Genomic DNA, 15,878 nt, shown 5'->3' with positions numbered 1-15,878 from the left:
CTTCCCTTTCGCTCCCTTTCGCGTTACGCAAATGTGATATTTTCGTTAAAAATATTTTAAGTGGTCAACAACGCCTTTAATTAATGCACTGGTCACCAGCGCATTTAAATCATTTTTTAAGATATTTCGTCAAATTTTCCCAACAAAACTACTCACCAAAACTACTAAAAATAGAATAAAAATTGAAACAATACCTTAGAAGATTCTTGGAATGGTTTTTTCAAAGCAAATTCAAATAAATGAAAGAGACTAACAAGACAACTACAATATAGTAATAAAACTTACCAAGGTAGTGAAAAAGAATATACTTGATGACATGACCTGAGTTATCAATATTTATTCATTTATATGTGATTAATATTTAGGGGTAGAGTAACAACATAAAACCTTGTTATTAACGAAGTTTTTCAGACATAAGGAAAATCCTTCGACAAACCCTAAACCCTAATCACTCAAAGAAGCCTTGTTTTTATAAGAACTGTATATGAAAACCTCTTAAATAAGTATAGGATGCATGCAAACCTTAGCATATTCAATTGGTTTAACCTTACTATTTCATTTTAGTTAGTTGTTTCTTCATATGGCCTATTGGTGAATGAGCCACAATTGTTAGGATCTCTCCTTCTTTTTTCTTTAGTTTTTTTTTTCTAAAAAGGGAAGATTCTTTCATTAAAAATAACATATCTTGAAGAACATTTATTTTGATGTTTCTCTATTTTTGATTTTTATTCATACTTCTTTCGTTCATAGTTATTTCAGATGAAATGATTATAAGTCGCATATATATCATGGAGGTAAATTGACTACTATCATGTAGGTAAAAAATTCTAAAATAGAATTACGATATAACCTACTATTAAACTTAAAGTGCTCAAGGAATTATGCAAGACATAATTGCATACTCATGTTACTCAATCAATGGTTAAGAGAGCAAAATAATTATTTATTGAAAAAAATTAAAAGAGACCATTACTTTAGTACAATTCTTTGTGGAGATATGTTGAAGAAATTAAATTGAGTAATCTGGGATTATCAGTTGAGTTGAAAGTAAAAAGAGATGAAGAGACTAATGAATTAACTTTCAAAAGATTTTATGTTTGTTTTGATGTTTGCAAGAAGGGTTGATTGTCTGGATGTAGACCAATTATTAGAGTTGACAAGTATTTTATAAAACTTTTTGTAAGGGAGATTTGTTATCTGTCATCTGTCATCGGTTGGCATCGGTCGAGATGACAACAACCAGATGTACTCGATTGTTTGAGTTGTGGTAGAATCTGAGAGTACGGTTCATGGAGATGGATTTTTGAACTATTAATGAAAGACATTGGTGATGGTTTCTTGGATTGTGTTGGTTTGACAATTATCTTAAACATGCAAAAGGTAATATTTCTTCTTTTTTTACTTATCATTACATCGTTTTATTATATTTTGGTTACTTTTTGGCTACTTATTACTTTCTTATAATTGTAGGGACTAATCGCAGCTGTTAAACATATTTTCCCCGAAGCTGAGCATAGGTTTTGCGCGAGGCACTAGTATGTTAACTGGTAAAAGAAATGAAAAGGCACTGATCTTAAATTACATATTTGGGCTTGTGCAAAATTAACATATCCAGAACCACGAAATGTCAATATTCTAAAATTGGATCAACTAATGGAGGGTGTTGCAAGAAGAACTATTTCTGTTCCGAAAAAAAATATGGACTAAAGCCTTTATCCGAGAGATACCCAAATGTGATGTAATTGAAAACAACATATGAGGTTTTTAATGCATCGATTCTAATTCTAAGGGAAAAGTCCATTTTTAATATGTTAGAAATGATCAGGTTAATGGACACAAAAAAGATTTCAAGGAAGACAAGATCAATTCAGAAATGACATCAAAATATATCGCCTAAGGCTAAAAAAACTACCTGAGCTGAGTAAATTTAGATATCATGAATGCCACTTGGATTTCAATGGTAGTACATGTTATGAAATAATTCAGGGTGATCATTGACACACAATAGACCTTATCAATGAATAATGCTCTTGTAGACTTTAGAATATAAGAGGTATTCCTTGTACACATGTTGTTTGTGAAATTTATCATTCAAGTGATAATATTGAAGATTACATTTCTCATTGGTATAAGAAGGATACTTATCTCAAAGCATACATAATTGACATACAAACTTTGAGAGGACCAGAATTTTGGAAGAGTGATATTAAAGAGAAATTTTTTACCACCAAAACAAGAGAGACCACTTGGTAGGACAATGAAAAATAGAAGGAGAACTCTTGAAGAGCCATAATCTCATGGAAAAAGGTCAAGAAGAAGAAGAAAAATGCATTGCACTAATTGTGGAAAAGAATGACATAAAAAAAAGGATGCAATACTATAGCTAGTAATGGAATTGTCAATTCTCCTCCAAACGATGATTTAGGTAATTTAATGTACAAATATTAATTTTAAAATATTTAATGCCTAAATTATAGAATTTGATTGTGCATGTACATACACACACAAGGACAATATTTGCAAGGACAAGTCCCACAACCACCATGGTAATAAGGACAGGTTCCACAACCACCATGGTCACAAGGCTAGTCCTCACAAATACAATTCTCCTAAGGCCAATCATTATAACCATTCTCACAAGGCCAATCCTCACAACAACCATTCTCACAAGGACAATCTCACAAAGGAAATCCTCACAAGGATAATTATCTAGGACAATCTTCGTAAGGACAAGTCCCACAACCACCATAGTCATAAGGACAAGTTCCATAACCACCATGGTCACAAGGCCAGTCCTCACAAAGACCATTCTCATAAGGCCAGACCTCACAAAGACCATTCTCACAAGGTTAGTCCTCACAAAGAACACTCTCACAAGGCTAATCCTCACAACAACCATTCTCACAAGGTCAGTCCTCACAAGACCATTCTCATAAGATAAATCCTCACAATAACCATTCTCACAAAGGCAATCCTCAAAAGGAGAATTCTCTAGACTACTTCAGAATATTTTGTGTAATATTAAGAAAATTATAACTTATGATATTATTTTAGGTTTATATATTTTAAAATCATAATTTTTTTTATCAATCATTACATTAATTGGTATAGTTACTGGAACAGTTACACATTTAGGTGGAGATACAAGAATTGGTAGAGATAGAGATGCAAAAATTGGTGGAAGTAGATGATTAAGAAGTGGATCAGTTATTATTGGTGCCACTCAATTACAACACGATATAAGGCCTTCAGACTTGATATGAAGAGGTACACCAACTATTTCAACTAGACAACTACAAGATGCAGTCAATGAAAAAAAAGAAAATTATTTAGAAAAGACAAACTTACTAAGTGAATTGGTAGGTTTTGGTATATGAAGTTTTTGTAAGGAGCTAGATTTTTAAATTTGGATATGTGTATGTAACGAATGAAGTATTAGAATTTGAGTAGATGTATGGATAGATGTATGTAATGAGTGCATTATTTTGAATTTGGAATCTATAGAAGGATGTATTTTGCTGCTATATAATTTATGATGTTATTATATGATTTTTTTATTAATGTTATGTATGTATGTTTTTAGTTTATTTTGTGACTTTTTAGTGAATAAGGGTAATAAAAAGATGAGGGAGGTAAAAGTTGTTTGTTTATTTAGGAATGTTAATAAAAATAAATGTTAAAAATAAATTAATTTAAAAAAAAGTGCATTATTGTTAATGCTTCTCAAAATATATAGGTTGTTTGGTTAATGTATCTGAAAATGTAAAGGTTTTATTATTTAGAATTATGAATAAAAATAAATATAATATAATATATATATATATATATTAATTTTAAAAAATATATGTCAATTTCATGTGTTATCATTTAACGGAAAAAATAACGAACTTGGATGTTTTGTTAACTAGTGACATAGATGAACATTAAACTCAACTACATTCCTATGAATGAACAAAAATTAATTCAGTGATATATTTAAATATTCCGTTATAGTTCGATGATAAATTGGCATTCTTTCTGATATTATTATAATATTATAAATTGTGATAATATAATTATTTTATTAGTTTTCTTATAATTCTAATATAATATTTATATATTAGACCTAACCTATATAATTCTATATAAAATCACTACAATTCTTCTCTATATTCTTAAAAACAATATTATCCAATACAATCTCTTTATTCTAACATGATATTAGAGCATTGTTTTCATTATTGAGCACACCAAGTCATAGTTATTGATGGAGGGCTCTCATAAATTTATTAATATATTATATTTTTTAATAATATTTTTTCCTTTAAATATTTTTGTTGATGCTTTTTATTCTCCGGCTATCATATCCTCTAAGTTGTTTTTTCTGTTGTTATTTACCCTAACAGTCAATGTCCATATTTTTTTCGTCTTAATCCAATCATATGATATTTTTTTATGGTTATTTAGTCAACACATTGTCATTCTATCGTTAGATGGATTTCAACATTCACGAGTAACATTAGAGTAGTTTAAGTTGTTATTTCACTCTAGCATGATCCTCCCATTGGATCTACATTTTTCTCTAATTTATCAGTCAACACATTGTTATCTTATTGATGAAGGGATGTCAACACTCATGAGTAACATCAGAGTTCTTTTAGTTATTGTTTCATCCCATCATTCAACGCTAATTGGATTCTACTTTATTCGTTGGTTTATCAGTCAACACGCTGTCATCTTGTAATTTGATAAATTTTAATACTCACGAGTTTATCAAGTTTGAAAAATATAATATCAATATTTCACAGTCTCGTCTTCAACATCAAGTTATTCAAGTTCTTTCCATCTTGAGTTTGAATATCTATAAGATTCATAATTTTATAAATTGTGATATTATTATTATTATTATATTAGTTTCACTATAAGTCTAATGTAATGTCTATATATTAGACATAACCTATATAATTCAATATAATCATTCAATACAATTTCTCCATATATTTAACAACCATAACGCCTAACATCTGGGACATCTTTAGAATTTTGAGTTGGGGTGGGTATAAAAATATTTGGGATGAGTTTTAAAAAATAACAAAAAAATTATGAATAACACGAATGGATAAACGTAAAAATTTCCTCATAGTATTTGGAGATTTTTGTGGAGTATTATTGAGATTTATTAGGTGATGTCCGAGTTTTTTAGATAGTTACTGGAAAATTTGAATTGATATGGAAGATTTACATATTTGAGTTACCATCCCAATTATTTTTTGGTGGACCATCTGAACGGAGATAATTCGTCGAACTTTCAATGATCGTACTCGTTTGATGCGTATCATTCATAATACTATTATTATGATGTATTTTTAGAATCGTTTAGGAAAGCCAGTGGCATCTGTCGTGGAATTAATTGTTCTTTTCGAGGATTTACAAACTCGGTAACTTATTAAGTATTGTTTTTTCTTATTTTTTCTTTGTTATTTTTATGTCATGTTTCGTTGTTCGGTTTAAACGATTTAATTGTTTATTTTTAATTTATATGGACTTAAAAAAAACATTATGTGATTATGATAATCAAGATATCACTTAGTTGTGCATCACCTCACTTACCTGAACCAACTACATCTAGTAACATACACCTAATTATACTAATTATACAAAAAGTAATCCCAGATATAATTATCTCTTCTTTTGGACAATCAATTGATTGATATAAAATATAAGAAGTGTTGTAGAATTTGGAGGATTTCTTCCACATTGGTAATTAACAAGAGCAAATAAATCATGAGTTATCATTTCCAGAATGGAACTGAATTTAGGAGAGCCTATCAAATAATTAAGTAGTTATTAATTTAATTAAAACAATGTGTTGTACAGTGGGTTGTCAGTTTTTATAATTAATAAAGAACAACACATGTACAAATTATTGGGCAAAAAATTAACACCATTATATTTGTTTTCGCCTTTTAACAATTGTAAGGTAAACTGATGCAACTACAATGTAGACTAAACCTTCTTTTTTTTTTTATAGCTGTTCTTAAACTTTTTATTATTAATAATGTATATTTTTTATGATATTAATATTATAAAAAAAAGGTGTTACTTGCTTATTTGGAGCAACAATTATTTCTCCCGTAATATCAATCTCTGAAATCTCTATTAAATAAGAATTTCAAAATCAAATAATAATCCAATGATCAATTAGTAAACATTTTAAAAAGGAAGTTACATGGGAGTTGAAGAGGAGGTAAAAGAGAAAAAAAAAGAGTCTAATTTATTACAAAAATTAGGGTAAGTAAAGATTGAATAACAAACTTTTTTTTAAGGAGGTGAAAATATAATATTCAGATATTTAATAATATTTTTTTTTATAAAATTTAAAATAAAAATTATTAGATATTTTAGAAAAAAATTTTAATCATAAAAATATTAATAATTAGGAGTGATAGAGTGAGTGAATTTGGTGAGGGAATGAGTGGAAAATGTAAAAGTGGGATGAAAGAGAAAAAAGTGAGAAATTATTTAATTTTTTCAGCGAATAATATTATGCCACGTCATTCCCTCACCAAATTTCCTCTCTCTATCACTCCTCTTAAATAAATTAATAATAAAAGAATGTTTTTATATTATTATAAATAATATAATCCCACACTTATTACTTTAATTTCAAATTAAGGTTTTAAATTGAATACAAATAATAAAATAATATTATTTGAATAAATAAAAGATATTAACCATATAAACTATTATAACTTTGCCTCCCAACAAAAGTTAACCGATTAATTGTTTAATTTAATTTTATAACAATAATGATATTAATTTTATATTAATTTAGTTGAAATATATATATATATATATATATATATATATATATATATATATATATATATATATATATATATATATATATATATATATATATATATATATATACCCAATAAATTTAATTTTTCATCAATGAATTAGTATATGATTGATATGTGCCATGCGTCATGGTTTATATATTGTCACCACATATTTATTAAATATTTCAAGGTAACATATTTATTTTATCATTATATGCATGATTAATCAATTTATTAATGTTTGTTAATATATTTCTGTTTCTACCAATATAATCATATAATTATTAAATATTTAAAGAAAAAATATTTATTTTGTAATGATATGTATCTCTAATCAATTTATTATTAAATTTTTTATTTTGATTAATTTATCATAAGTTTAAAATTTGTAAAATATTAAGAATTTTATATTTATGAAATATTTTATTTAATATATTACCAAAATTTATTTTAAGTAATTTTTAAAACTTGTTAATGCATTTAAAATAATGATAATCTAGAAAGATAAATGATAAATTTAAATTATTTTTTTATATTTATTTAAATGTATAAAATATTTAATAAAAATTTTATTTTTTATTATTTTATAACTTCGTATATATTTATTTATGCATCTTAAAGTTTTTTAAATAGTATAATTAATAACATTAAAATTTGGATATTAAAATAGCAAGATATATTAAAATTAACTGTAATTCATTCTAATTTAATTTTTTTAAGCTTGAAATAATAATTTGTTAGTAAGTAGCTAGGTTACTAGTTTCTATAATAATATTTATTTATTTGATACTAACAATTTTTTTTTGTATAAAGAAAATTTAATTAAAAATATTTATTTTAATATAAAAAATTACATTCACTTCATCTTAAAAATAAAGTTTTATCCAATTCAATCACAAATTTTATATTAAATATTATTCAATCACAAATTTTATATTAAATATGACAGGAGATTCATTAAAAATACAATAATTAAACACGTGCATGAGAGAATAGATTAAATTACCTTTGAGTTGAATTTAAGAGATGAACCTCAACTCCTACTAGTAATTCCTTGAGGGGCAGCAAGATAGGAACATGTGAGAATGGTTTCAATTTACCATAAACAATCTTCTTCTCAATGAGGCTGTATGTAACCGTATAATAACCAGCCATAAAAACCAATGACTCAGACTTATTATTGTTTATATACTTGCCAGGAAATGAAAAAGGAAGCTCATCTAAGCACCACGATTTGTCAACCCCAAACTCCTTCAAAACCCAAATGTGCGGGTTGTTTCCCGAATCAGTCAATACACTTATTCTCAACATACCTTGAAACACACCAAAGTTAACAACTGTCACATTATCTCTGTATCGGGAGATGTCAAAAGGAGGGGGCAAAGTTTCTGTTCCGAATGTTTCACTATCAAAATCGAAATAAATCATGAACCCATAACAATAGATAGATGCAGTCTCGTTCACTATCCAATATAAACGTCCACCAAGGAACGTTGAAAAACACTGTGTAATCTCTTGTATTGGAGCATCTTCGATTCTCCTCCAAGAAGAAGAAGGTGATCCGATTGTATAAATGTCGGTATGAAAACAGTTTTTACCAGTTGAATCGAGAGACTTTGATACCTTTATAATCTTGTTTTTATCGGACATGGGACTGTACCCAAATCCGACCATCAAAGAAACAGGGTCTTCACTGTCGATCACCACGGGATTCGGGATAAGAGTGAATTCCAGAGAGATGGGATTAATGACGCAAAAGGGAAAAGAGGTATCAAGTGAGCGGAGGCAGAGAAGGCCGCGGCTCGAGTTCACGATCATCATATCGGAAAGTCCGTCGAAGCGGAGAGTGAGCTGGTGTGCTTGGTCGGCGTCGGAATCCAAGAGAATGATCTGTTTCGAGTCTGAATTGTAGAATAGGAGCTCAGGAGGGGATCTTGAGAGGTGTAAGGAACGGAAATCGGTGTCTACGGAGATCAAATAGAGAAAGGATTTACAGACGCTCCTGCACTGTATGAGGGATTTGATCGGAAGACGAGAAAGGATATCGACGAGAATGTGGTTTGGTACTTGGTCGATTGAAGGAGAAGCGCCGCCCAAAGCTTCGTCCGTTTTCTTGGCCCTCTTAGGGTTTAGAGCCTGTTCTTCCATTTTTGCCTCCTTAACAAAAAGCTCGAAACTTTTTTTTATAAGCCTATATTCAACTCCTAACATTTGTTAAAAACATTAAATTTCAAAAAACTAAACCAAAAATAAATAAATTATATTAAATTTAAAACAAAAATATTTGACATAAATTAATTATATTAAATTTAAAACAAAAAATTTAGAGTCAAAGAAGATAGCTGATTTACATACATGCATACAAATATGATGAGATGTCCCTAATATACATTTTAAATGCGTTGGTAACTATTTTAAAATATTTTGATAAAATTATCATGTCGCGTAATGTGAAGGGCATAATCGTCTCGTAAAAAAAAATTGATAGGATCGGCTTTATCGATAAAGAAGGGGGTCTGGCTAAGGATGAAGGCTTATGAATAACGGTTTGAAAGAAATCCTGTTAGGGATTTAATTTGCTTTCTATTCTACGCAAACACTTGTAAACACTTAAAACAGATTCAATGCGGAATTGTTTACTTGGGTTTGAAGCACAAGATAAAATATGAAAAGATGACAAAAATGAAAGAACACAACAGTTTGTTTAGGGATGTTCGGAGAAACTCTTCTACGTCACAATTTCTTCCAACAAACGGAAGGATTCACTATAATATGATTCGAATCATATACAGTTTACACACACTTAGCTCACTATTGAACAGAACACTTTCTGTTCAATTACAAGATGAAAAATATCACTCAGCTAAAGGTGTTTTGATTCTAACTCTCTCTTGATTCACACACAGTACAATCAGAAAGCAGTTTCACAGTATGAATTTAGTAGGCAAAATGATTGAGTAGTTATTCTCTCTGCAAAATCAGATTGCTTGTTCGTTATCTAAGGCTAATTCGTAAGGCAGATTGTCCGTTGTCCTTGAGATTTGTTAAATACTGAGCAGGAGCTAACGGTCGAATCTTTTAGAATGATACGTGGCACTCTTCCATTAGGAAGCCTCCATTGTACACAGCAGGTTCTGAGCACAAAGATCGTGGCCGTACATCACTGGTAGTGCGCCGAATATTCCACCAGGGATGTACCTGCAAAACAAGTAATGTGAGGAAAATTCTCTTACGTGGCATTCCTTGGTTGGTTGCATATAGTTGTTGTACTAATCTTCACTAGAAAGTGGAGCAGGAGTAGGGTACAACTATAGCACGTGGGTAGGAGAAATGCTAGCTCCAAACATACTACTTAAACTGAGTATTAGACGTATTTCGGTTAGACGGATTTCAGTTAGACGGATTGTAAAATCAGTCTAATGAAATCACACATCTCCTTTTAATAAAAACGTCTATTAAACCGCCTGGTTTAATAGAATTATACTCGCGTCTAATTACAATAACTATTAGACTGCACGTCTAACTCCACTGAGTTAGACTGCACGTCTAATTCCGGTTCTACCTCAGACTTGTCTGAAGGAGTTAGACGCACGTCTAACTTTCACTAATTAGACTACACGTCTAATTATCAATAACCATTAGACGGTACGTCTAACTCCACTGAGTTAGACTACACGTCTAATTCCGGTTCTACCTCAGACTTGTCTAAAGGAGTTAGGCGCACGTCTAACTTTCATTAATTAGACTACACGTCTAATTATCCAATAACCATTAAACGGTATGTCTAACTCCACTGAGTTAGACTACACGTTTAATTCCGGTTCTACCTCAGACTTGTCTGAAAGAGTTAGACGCACGTCTAACTTTCACTAATTAGACTACACGTCTAATTCCGAACAAATTAGACTATCCGTCTAATTGTAAATATATTAGACTACACAGTCTAACTCCTACGTCTAATTCTGAATATCTATTAGACCATCTGTCTAATTACAAGTATATTAGACTATACGTCTAACTCCGGTGAGTTAGACGGTACGTCTAATTTCGAACACATTAGACTTACGTCTAATTCCCTGTATTCATTAGACTTACGTCTAATTCTTTACATTCATTAGACTACACGTCTAACTCCGATGAGTTAGATTGTACGTCTAATTCTATGCATTAGACTTACGTCTAATTCCGTGTATCTATTAGACCATCTGTCTAATTACACGTCTGTTAGACTACACGTCTAACTCCGATGAGTTAGACTGTACGTCTAATTCTATGCATTCATTAGACTACACGTCTAACTCCGATGAGTTAGACTGTACGTCTAATTCTATGCATTGAATGCCAAAATCGGTCTAATGACCCTCATTAGAGCCAAGTCTTATGAAATATTGTTTCAATACACCTGCATCAAAACTCATAAGTTATTTCATCATCAAAATCTCAGTGGTTAAATTATTTCAACACTTAGTCAAAATAATTTGACCCAACAATTTCCTCCTTTTTGATGAAGAAATTGGAAACGTGCATACATATACCAAAACATGCATTCATCATATAAATAGACAAAATCGTTTGCATGCAAGTAAGACATTCAGAAATATCCAAGTCAATCACATATGAGTGTTTTCAGAAGAAACACACAAAATATTGTTCAATGTACCCAAAATAAGTTTACCCCAAAAACATCATAAAAATATTCAAAAGAACTTTCAAAAAGACATTTAAATTTTATTCTTCTTCTTCTTCCTAGACTTTACTTTCGAAAGGATTGACTTCAACCTAGGAGATCTCTAAGACTGCGGTTAGAGGGGAGTTGGAGTCTTCTCTTTTCCTTTTCTTGGACTTGAGCGTCTCCACCCTTTGAACATAATCGAAAACCTTCTGGAAATTCAAAATTTTAGAAGGAAGTGGAAAACTCTTACCGGGTTCATTTAGAAGGAAACAAAGAAGAGAGCTAAGAGGACCATCAAATACAAAAATCTTCTTCCGAGCAACAACCATTCTGACAAGATTTCCGAAGAGGAAGCTTGTCTAGTTGGCAGGAATACCCCTAGTGATGGCCACCATTATCTGAAAAACCTTCGTACAATACTTGTAGGAAGACTCCTTAGAAAGAAGGGATTTCGATACGATGTCGCTTAAAAGAGCATATTCAACCTTCAGAAGGTTTTTCTTTCCATGAATGTCTACTTGAGGGGAATCGAAAAAGACTTTCATCATTGTATACATTAGATCAGTAGGAGTGGTTGAGAACTCATCGATACCTACTTTTGGAAGTTGGAAAAACGTACCGAAGGACTCTTCGGTGATGCAGATCATCTGGCCCATCACGGCCCCAACAATAACTTTATCCTGATAGAAGCCGGCGTTTTCGAAAAATTCTTTGACTAGCTGTTCGTGATAGAGTTCATGAGGAGAAAGAAACTTCCTAAACCCGGAGGCTTTAAGAGACTCAAACATTCTATGCATTCCAGGAGATTGGAAAGAGGATACGGATTGAAAATCCACTTGAATCGACTTTGGACGGAAAGACGACATTACGATTTGATGAACAAGGGTTAGAACGATTCGAGTTCTAAAGTGAGAGAGATTGATTTCAAAGATATTCTATCTTTTAGAGTGAATAACCCTATAAATATCAGGATTTAATCATATAGAAGAAAACTAATGATTACTCCTACCGTCAAGAACTTCAAAAGTCAGTTCCCAATAAAGACAGCATTTAATGTTAGCATGAAACCGAACGGTTAATACTAAGTGTACAAGAAAAATTTGTCAGAAATATTAGTCATTCCTTGCATATTGAGAGACACGTGTCTTCAATTCTTTTGAGGAATGACTGATTTAGTTGTCGGCAGGAAAATGAACTTGAGCATAAATAATTAAAGGACAGATGTCCAAATAGCCAGAAGATGAAGAGTCTAATTACACAAGTAGTTAGACGTTTATTCTCCTTTTTACATTTTCACCTCCTTTTTGAAAATCAGTCTATTAGACGTATCCGTCTAATTATGCAATAATATCACGTGAGACACGCGTGTCTGGTTAGACGTGAGCATCCTCTTGCTCATGACCTAAAAACGTCTAACGTCTATTAGACGTATTCGTCTAACCATGCAGGTTAGAATAACCAAGACAATAATTTCAGATGAAGATGAAACTGCTAAAGTAGACGAGTGTCTAAGTAGCTGTGTTTCTCAAACTCTAAATCCTCAGGACAAATTAAGACCTCTATCTTTCATATCTATTCAGTTGCGTTTTTAACAATATGTTCCCCCTTAATTTATGCACGTAATCACATCAATCATGATCAACAAGATCTAACATGTTTCTAAAGTGAGAAAACTTAGCTTCCGGTAGGGGTTTCTTGAAAATGTCTACAATTTGTTGATCTGTAGAGACATGTTCAAGACGAATCTGCTTCTGATTGACGTGTTCCCGGATGAAATGATGTCTGATTTCAATATGTTTTGTCCGAGAATGTAAAACTGGATTGTAGGTGATTGCGATAGCACTTGTGTTGTCGTAGAAAATTGGAGATTCATCAGCCTCAATCCCATAGTTTATGAGCTGTTGTTGAATCCACAGAACTTGAGAACAACTTCCAGCTGCAAGATACTCTACTTCAGCTGTAGACATGGCAACCGACGTCTACTTCTTGCTGAATCATGTGATTAGACGATCTCCAAGGAACTGGAAAGTTTCACTTATGCTTTTTTCTATCAATTTTGCATCCTGCATAATCTGCATCTAAGAAACTAATTAAATTGAAACTAGAATCCTTCGGATACCACAGTCCCACATTTTGAGTTCCCTTTAAGTATTTAAGAATACGTTTAGCAGCAGTAAAATGAGAAAGTTTAGGATCAGCCTAAAATCTGCCACAAACACCAACAACAAATTGAATGTCTGGCCTGCTAGCAGTTACATACAACAAAGAACCGATGAGTCCTCTATATGCTGTTACATCGACACTTTGGCCACCTTCATCTTTATCCAATTTAATCGAAGAGCTCATTGGAGTAGTTGCTTCAAAACAATTCTCCAAACCAAACTTCTTTAGCAGTTCTTTGGTGTATTTGGCCTGGTTGATAAGAGTTCCGTTTTCTAGCTGACGGACTTGAAGCCCAAGGAAGAATGTAAGTTCTCCCATCATGCTCATTTCAAACCTGTCCTGCATCAGCTTGACAAATTTCTCACACAATTTGGGGTTAGTTGAGCCAAAAATAATATCATCAACATATATCTGAACAAGTAGAATGTGAGAATCTTTAGTAAAACTAAACAGGGTTTTATCCACTGTTCCAACAACAAAGTCATGATCAAACAAGAAATTGGTTAAAGTGTCATACCAAGCTCTAGGAGCTTGTTTCAAAACATACAATGCTTTGTCAAGCCTATAAACATGATTTGACAAAACATGATCTACAAAACCAGGGGGTTGCTCAACATATACTTCTTCACTTAATTTTCCATTTTAAAATGCACTCTTCAAATCCATTTGAAAGACTTTAAAATTCTTAAATGATGCATATGCTAGGAAGATTCTGATTGCCTATAGTCTTGTAAACGGTGCAAAAGACTCATCAAAATCAATACATTTCTCTTGTCTGTATCCTTGAGCAACTAAACGAGCTTTGTTTCTAATGACTAAACCATCTTCACTAAGCTTGTTTCTAAAGACCCATCTTGTTCCTATAACTGATTTGTCAGTTGGTCTAGGAGTAAGATACCACACTTTACTTCTAGCAAATTGATTTAACTCCTCCTGCATAGCATTGATCCAATCTGGATCAACTATAGCTTCACCAATTTTCTTAGGTTCAATTTGAGAAATAAATGCAGAATTGGTCATTTCATCCATTAGTTGACGTCTTGTCCTTCGAGGAGAAAAATGATTTCCGATTATCAGTTCTGGTGGATGATTTCTGTTCCATCTAAAGTTGGATCCAAGGGATTGGTCATCTGAACTGGTGACACCGCGACATCCAAACTCTCAACTTCTTGTTTAACAGGAGTTTGAACATCTGGTTGAACTTCAACCGGATCAGCCACTGGATCAGACAAAGCCATCTTCTTATCCAAAGTTTCTTCTTCTTCACTTACAGACTCAAGACTATTCGCTTTAAGTCTGTCAGCAAGATCAATGGGTTCATTAGATTTGCTCTCAACATGCTCATCAAAAACTACATGGAGGGATTTTTCAATAGTCTGTGTTCTTTTGTTGTAGACTCTGTAAGCTTTGCTTACTGATGAGTATCCCAACATGAATCCCTCATCTGCTTTAGCATCAAAAGCGGTCAAATAAACCTTTCCATTGTTATGGATAAAACATTTACACCCAAATATCTTAAAATAAGACACTGTAGGAATTCTCCCATAATACAATTCATAGGGATTTTTATCAAAACGTTTGTTGATTATTGACCGGTTTTGTGTATAGCAAGCATTACTAATGGCTTCCGCCCAGAACCTCTGAGGTACATCTGATTCAACAAGCATAGATCTCGCTGCTTCCTTCAGAGTTCTCACTCTTCTCTCAGCAATGCCGTTTTGCTGTAGAGTTCTGGCACTAGACAACTCGTGCCTAATTCCAGTCTCCTCGAGATAGGATGATAGGTATCTGTTAGTGAACTTAGTTCACTGATCACTTCTGATGCATGTAATATTTAAAGATTTCTGATTCTGAATTCCTTTAAATATTCTAATCAAGTTATCAGCAGTTTTATCTTTTGATGGTAAAAATGCAACCCATGTAAAGCGTGAGAAATCATCAATAACAATTAGGGCAAATCTCATTCCTCCAATACTCTTTACAGGATTTGGACCAAATAGATCCATATGTAAAAGTTCTAGGATACGGCTGGATTGTGATTTCCCTTTACTTTTGAACGATGATCTGCCCTATTTGCGTAACTAGCAGGAAGTGCATATCTTGTCCTTTGAAAATTGAAGTTTGGGCAAACCAATGACTAAATTGTTTGAACAAATGTTGTTGATGGTTTTAAAATTCAAATGGTTCAAACGTTTATGCCATAACCATTTTTGGTCATT

Source organism: Impatiens glandulifera, chromosome 5 (genome assembly GCF_907164915.1).
Source record: "Impatiens glandulifera chromosome 5, dImpGla2.1, whole genome shotgun sequence".
Taxonomy (NCBI): domain Eukaryota; kingdom Viridiplantae; phylum Streptophyta; class Magnoliopsida; order Ericales; family Balsaminaceae; genus Impatiens; species Impatiens glandulifera.
This window is presented reverse-complemented; position numbering follows the sequence as displayed.